Raw genomic sequence first — 7,887 nt, forward strand, 5'->3', positions numbered from 1 at the left:
TACCGACTTTTTAAATAAACGAAATAAAATTTTAAATTACTATAAAATCTCAGTCAAGCAAGGCTTACAACAAACCCAGATAGCAAACTGAAATCCTCTCGACACAGCAACACCTAAAAATGAAATATAATCAGTTAAAATATTTTTTTTAAGTTATAATCTAAAAATGTGATACTTAATCGACAGTATATCTGATGGTTTAACAGGATAAATCAAAAAAAAAAAAAATTACAAGTAGCTAGATGTGTGTAGGCGGGGTGGGGGCATCTTATACATCTGCCTTTTTTTTTTTCTTTTTTTTTTTACTTACATATTTTTTTTTTCTTTTTAAATATATATTTAAGCTTCAAAAAATAAAAACGGACAGTGGGAGAGAAGGCAGTAGGAAAATAACCATGAAAATAAATAATGACTCGTAAAGATGAGTTTTGAGTTTTTCTTTTTTTTTTTTTTTTCCATTTCAGGAGGAAAAGAGGAAAACTCTTCTTGAAAGGACTGCTGCTGCTTATTTTTACGTTCAGTCTAATTTTCTATAACTGCTGATGTTGGTTTGTTCGTTTGTTTTTTTTCTGTTTGTTTGTTTGTTTTTTTGTTTTTTTTCTGATTAAGAGATGCCGGTCTTTTCAGTCTGGAGTTGTCTCCCCTCTTTAAACCTTCAATGTTGTGTCTTTTTTATGTGTGGTGAAGAAGCCTATATGGATCTGAAAGGAGATAGAAGAAAGAAAAAAGTGATGTGTGATATATATAAGTGGACGTGTGTCTGTGTGTCTACATTGCCCTACACAATAACTCTGTCAATTTTAAGTCTACAGACTCGAAATTTGATATACAAGGTACTGAGACTTGGGAAAATCTTTGTGATCCGTTTTCGGCCAAACATTTTACTGTTAAGGGGTCAAAGTTCAACAATTTGACCTTCGAGAACTCTACCAAACTCCTTCGACAATTTGGGGTCTAACCACTTGAAATTTTAGATATAGGTTCCTTGGACATGGATCTAACTTAATAACTTGATTTGAGCCCAAAACAATAAATGTTAAGGGGTAGGGGTCAAAGTTAAAAAAATTAACCGCTTTTTTTCTTTTTTTGCTCAACATACACCTCCAAACACCTGGGCAACACCAGGCTGAAATGCTAGTATATATATATATATATATATATATATATATATATATATATATATATATAAGATATATATATATATATAAAAATATAAGAAATATATATATATAAAAATATAAGAAATATATATATATAAAAATATAAGATATATATATATAAAAATATAAGATATATATATATAAAAATATAAGATATATATATATAAAAATATAAGATATATATATATAAATATAAGATATATATATATAAATATAAGATATATATATATATAAATATAAGATATATATATATAAATATAAGATATATATATATATATATAAGATATATATATATATAAAAATATAAGATATATATATATATATATAAAAATATAAGATATATATATATATATATATATATAAAAATATAAGATATATATATATATATATAAAAATATAAGATATATCTATATATATATATAAAAATATAAGATATATCTATATATATATATGTATAAAAATATAAGATATATCTATATATATATAAAAATATAAGATATATCTATATATATATAAAAATATAAGATATATATCTATATATATAAAAATATAAGATATATATCTATATATATAAAAATATAAGATATATATCTATATATATATAAAAATATAAGATATATCTATATATATATAAAAATATAAGATATATATATATATATATAAAAATATAAGATATATATCTATATATATATAAAAATATAAGATATATATATATATATATATATATATATAAAAATATAAGATATATATCTATATATATATATATATAAAAATATAAGATATATATCTATATATATAAAAATATAAGATATATATCTATATATATAAAAATATAAGATATATATCTATATATATAAAAATATAAGATATATATCTATATATATAAAAATATAAGATATATATCTATATATATAAAAATATAAGATATATATATATATATATATATATGTATATATTAAAAACTCTGGCGACCTTCTCAATAAAATTAAAAATATGGACATACAAAACAAAACCATGCATAGTTTAGACATAATTTCCCTCTACACCAATATTCCGATCAAAAAAATGCCTTAATCTGCTCCACAAGCACCTAAACAAAATGAAAGCCGATCTACCTTTTTCCTCAGATATATTAATACAAATAATAAAACTCATCACTGATAGAACCTATTTCTAGTTCAATAATTCTTACTACAGACAAAAATTTGGACTCCCTATGGGTAACCCCCTTAGTGGTGTACTAGCTTGCTTATTTTTAGAATTCCTAGAGACCAACTCTTTCAAATTCAGACGACCTAAAAACTCCACATACTTTAGATACATAGATGATATCCTTATCTTTCTCCCGATAAACACACAAATAGAACAAATTAAAAATAAATTAAATTCAGTAGAACCATCCATAAAATTTACACACGAATCCGAACAAGACCACTCCCTTACTTTTCTAGATATACTCCTCATCAGATCAGAAACGGATCTGAGTTTCAAAGTACATAGAAAGAACACACACAAAAACGATTATATTCACTACTACTCGCACCACAATGATAAAATAAAGACTGGCATGATAATTGATTTGTTTTTTTGTGGCTTTTAGAATATGCAGCCCTCAATATCTTAATGATGAATTTCAATACATTACGAATGTTTTAAAAAAACTACAATACCTATCCTATTTCATTTCTTACGCAAAGAAAAAAGCTACGAAAATACACTATAATATAAACAATAGAAAAATAAAACAAATACCTCACTATTAAACAGACATCTTTTCATTCCCACCCACACCAAAAATACAAAAGTCTATGACACTCTTAATAGACTTGATTTTCACTTGATACAAACAACTTCCACAACAAGAAAACAGACATAAAAAAACTACCAAGCACTCTCCCCAAACCCTCACATCCAACGCCAGTATATATTCCATCCCATGTAACGATTACCAACAAGCATACATAGGTGAGACACAGCGTGAATTGAAACTAAGACTTTACGAACACAGAAGAGATATAAGGAATGGCAACGCCCTAAATGCACTTTTTTTTTTCGTTGTGCGGAACACGATCATTCATTTAATTTAGATCATGCGAAAATTATAAAATACGTGATAGAGCCAAAAGAAGACTTTTAGAGTCAGCACTAATATTAAACACATACTATTATGCAAAAAAAGGGCTGCTACCATTTAGCCCCTAGTATAGGGAAAATAATAATCAAAGAACAAAATATAAAGACAGATCCTGGTTAATTCATACTATTATCCCTACCCATTTTTCCTTAAATAATTTAAACAAAATGAATAAGATTAGAGAGAGAAAAAATTTAAAACAATGTACAAAGATATTTAAATAACATTTTTAAAAGTATATATATATATATATATATATATATATATATATATATATATATAGAGAGAGAGAGAGAGAGAGAGAGAGACATTGAACAACCCAACCTTCCCATACACACACAGTTTCCTTCCCGATATGGGTAGGATTCTTACACTGTTTCCTTTTCATTTACGTATGGTCCATGATCGTTTTCTTCTTCTGCATTTCTCCTTCTAATATCCTGAAGATGTCCCCTGCAATAGGGACGAAACGTTGATCATTTTATAAATTCATTCGGTTTTTCTTTTTTCAAAACTATATATATATATATATATATATATATATATATATATATATGACCGACTATTTAAAAAGTATGGTTCTCTCAAAAACTGCCTGTCATGACTTGGAAACCTGGCATAAAATTTTGAGACACTGCAATACAGTTCATATTAACAAGGCCGATAGCCATTAGTTGCGTGCTCTCGTGTAATGAATGAATGCGTGAATGTATGATTGGCATGAAATCCTTTAAAATAAACTAAAATGATCGAAAAATAGGCTGAAATGACTTAAATAAATAAAAAGTAAATGACTTAGAATGACTTTTATGAACTTAAGGATGAATTGAATGACCTTAAAAATGACTTGAAGGCTTAAAAAATAACTGGAATCCTTCAAAAACAACTTGAATGATCTGGAGAATGACTGGTTGTAAAGTGGGTGATCATTTTACATTAAATTAATACAGAAAAGTGATCCCCCACTTTATATCACAAAGTTACAAACATAAGTACAGTACAGCATGTAGTAAAAACAGATACTACACTTTGATCTTGGCCAAAAGGCCAAGAAAAGGGTATTTATTTGCTCCCCCACCAAGCAAATTAGACACAAAGCCGATTTTTAATGTGAGGAGTGAAGGGGAAATGGGGACCAACTCCCCGGGGAGTAAGGGAGCTGGATAGTGACAATTGGTATGAAGGGTTGCCCCTACATTGACTAAGGTCTTATATGCATCTAGCCATCAGGTCAGCCAGGCTGGGCTCACATCTTTCCAACCCTCTAGCTTTGCCTCCTACTTTATCTAAATCTGGGTCTAAGATGGCGTTCCAATCCCCCGTTAGCACTACCCGCTCCCGACAATCTACAAACGCATCAAGCTGACCGAAGAATGAGACCCTCTCGCGAGCGGTGCTGTGCACATGACCCGCAACTACCCGAAACACAGAATCTTTTATAGCAACATCGGCCACGACCAGCCTGCCCACCATATCTCTATGAACAACGTTCACTGTCATGGACAGAGTTCGTTTCACTAGCCAGGAGACTCCCTTCCCCGCGGGCTGCCATATGCCCAGAAAACTTTGAAATCCCGGTTCAGCACCTGACAGTCCAAAGAAAAACGAAATGCGTCTCCTGGATCGCAGCAACATCCACTCCCAGGGACAAGAGGTAGTGCCGGAGGCGAGCCGCCCGGCCCGGTAATCTGAAGCCCCTCGCATTCAGACTGGCCAAATTTAAAGATATGGTACCTATCTTAGGGTGTGTCGCACTCGGCTCCAAAGTCGGTCGGTCGGTGTAAGGATGCTGACGTTGTACGCGATACTCTCTATCGGTGCCTAAACTTAAACGTGGATTCCCTGAACAAAGCTTCTTTACCAGAACTGCCCGCCTGTGGAACTCTGTTCTGCTGGTCTGCACACCACCTTACTACAATATTGTCACCTTCAAGTCCAATGTAAACAAGTTCTTATTGAACTATCCTCGTAAATAATCTAATCATAACAAATTTCCACCACAAATGATTACTACACTGTTGCCCCCATGACTACTGTATACACATTAATCCTTATTCTTGAGTGGCCTTTGGGCCTTGATATGTGGTGACCTCTGGTACTGGCTAGTCTCAACGTTTCTTGACTTCAATGGTCTAATGAGAATTGGTATGTCAATGTGATTATGCCGTATAAAAGTGGAATTCACAACAAAATCACAGTGGGTATCGCCTATCGCTACTGAAAGGTTATTTTGGATTTTCTCTCTGCAAGCGTTTGTATTAAATGCTAGTATTATTTATTATTGTTAGTTTGGATACATATTTAGAGTCAAACATTTGTAGAATAAAAGCAACAAAGTCTCATTCTATTTTTGTTAGTGAGAGTGTAGAAAAGGGTTGAGTCTTAGAATTAGTTCATGTGTATGGCGCAGACAAAATGGTTACACAGTCCTGTTGGAGGAGAAAAGAGTTCCTGAACTTCTCTCACAATGCCGCCAACGTCTAGTGGAAAGGTCAATTTTAGGGCCCTGTAGAGAAATGGATGGACCCACACTGGGACCCTTCCCTTGCATTGTTTTGACAATTCAAGGAAAGAGTCACATTCCTTAAATATTTCCATTCTAACCCGACGGCCCCTTCAGCTGCCTCCAGAAGTGACCACAAGTTGCTTTTGCAAACCTCTGGAGTTCTGACAAAAGTTATTAGGAGCGGGGTGTCCGGGAAATTAGTGGGGATGTTGACATCTTTTCCCTCTATCTGTTGCCAATCCAGCAGTGGTTTTAAAGTCTTTTTCTGACGATGTGAAAGTGCCGTTGCCACAGACAGAGAGTCAATTTTGCAAAGTTCATTCATTTTGGTCGGCCCTCGAGAGGCAGAGCGGTCCCTCCCTCTCCCGGATTCATTCGTTTCTTTTTTTCTTTGGGGTGGTAGTTCAGTTTGCATTGGTGTGGGGGTGGGTGTTGGTGCAGTGTCAGATGTTGGTGTGGTGGGTATGGTGTACGGCGTTGGTGTGGTGTCTGGTTTGGGGGTGGGGGTGGGTTTTGTTGTTTGAGATGGTGTATGCTCACAGGGCGTGGCGTGGGGGTCACCTTTTCTTCCCCTTCCATCTTTTTTTTAGCTCTCTTGTTCTTTCTTTTTTGTTCCTCGAATGGACCGGGGAGCTAAAAAAAAGATAGAAGGGGAAGAGAAGGTGACCCCCCCCACGCCCTGTGAGCATACATCATCTCAAACAACAAAACCCGTGTCCGAGGTGATAAAAGACACTATCCTCTTCTTAAAGTCCTCTGCGGCACCTGGAAGGAGTTTTATAACGTTCCCTTCCGTGAGGTCTTTGTAAATAGACTCTAAGAGGTCCCGGTATTCCTGAGGGGACATTTGGGTTTGTGGACCCCATTCAGTGTCTTCCTTACTGGCAATGTGGGTCCAGGACAATGTCGTCTGGCTTGGGTGTTGCTGTTGCTGCTTCTGCTGACCAGGGGTTGGTGGTTTGCCCAGTGGGATGAGAGCCGGCCAATCGGTGTGAGGCATTGCCAATCTACCGGTCTCTTCCTCCTGGGTCTCTTCTTCCTGAGAGAGGGTTGTTGACTCCTGTGGTCCACCACTTGCGGGGTTGCCTCTGCTGCAGTTTGTGTTACCAGGATGTTGCTGGGTTTCCGACTTGGTTGCTTCCTTTCTGGAGGGGTGGCTAGTTGGGGCTTAGTCTCTTGGGGAACGTTGAAGCAGGCTGGATCTTTTGTCACCTCACCGAGGATCTTTAAAGACGCTATCGCTTCGTTGATTAGCACTTTAGTCTTTCTAGCTACTCTATCCTCATCATTGGCCTTTTGGTCAAGATCAAAGTATAGTATCTGTTCTTCAGATGCTGCACTTCTGTTTCTTGTTCTCTTTCGGTGGAGGAGAAATCCTTCACGACTGAGATAATTTTTATTTTTGTACCTTTTCTCCACGTTAAAAAACGACCCTGGTGTCTAACTCTGTCCCGTGGGGAGGCATAGTAAATAGGTACTCTATCCTCATCATTTTCCCCTTTTTCCGTGAGGGGGTCGTCCTCTTGGGGAGCTACATTTGGGTGATGGTGTGGTGGGCTGAGGAACCGGGGGTGCCACTGGCTGTGGTCTGCCCGTGACATCCATTGTCCTCCTCTTTTGCTGGGTGGTTGCCCTCGTGGGGAGCAGGAGTGGAGGGGTTGTATTCGGCCCATGAGGATTGAGGTGTAAGAGATGCCACAAGGTATGGTCCACCTGAAACGTTCTTCGTTCCCTCGTCCGCCATTGCCTTTGCTCCCTCAACCGAGGAGTGGCCCTCTTGGGGAGCAGGGTCCAGACTTGGTTTTTCACCAGTTGGTGGCTTCTCCATGGTCGCTGCAGGCTGAGGCCCTACCCTGCCTTTCTCCTCTTCTTCGGGGTAGCTGGGAGTTGCTCCCTCCATCAAGGAGCTTTCTAGGGGAGCAATGTGGTGCATCTGCGGCGGTATGCCCCCTCTGCCCGACATCGTGGAGTGGTTTCACTAGCTGCTGACGCAGACTAAAGTGTAGCGAGGAGAAAAGAAAAAATAAGGGGAAAGAGGGGATGGAGGGGTCGGAGCGGGATCAGAAGTGTGACTTCCCTTTGCGGGG

General features: G+C 36.2%; 1 protein-coding gene and 1 pseudogene across 12 annotated transcripts in view; both read right to left on the reverse strand.

Moving 5' to 3' along the window:
* Nucleotides 1–433: 433 nt before the first annotated feature.
* Nucleotides 434–7,887, reverse strand: part of LOC145271177 (type-1 angiotensin II receptor-associated protein-like) — a 194,086-nt gene continuing 186,632 nt past the window's right edge. For 9 of the 12 annotated variants that reach the window (XM_080126713.1, XM_080126717.1, XM_080126711.1 and 6 more), the window contains exon 8: nucleotides 434–701. The gene's annotated coding sequence lies outside the window, so the exon portion shown is untranslated. The remainder of the gene's footprint in view (nucleotides 702–7,887) is intronic. The other 3 variants (XM_080126707.1, XM_080126706.1, XM_080126705.1) reach the window with 1 other exon arrangement.
* On the reverse strand, nucleotides 4,212–4,354 carry LOC145271779 (U2 spliceosomal RNA; annotated as a pseudogene).

The sequence above is a fragment of the Euprymna scolopes genome, chromosome 46 (assembly GCF_053919585.1).
Source record: "Euprymna scolopes isolate OS-2025 chromosome 46, ASM5391958v1, whole genome shotgun sequence".
In the NCBI taxonomy this organism is placed as follows: Eukaryota; Metazoa; Mollusca; class Cephalopoda; order Sepiida; family Sepiolidae; genus Euprymna; species Euprymna scolopes.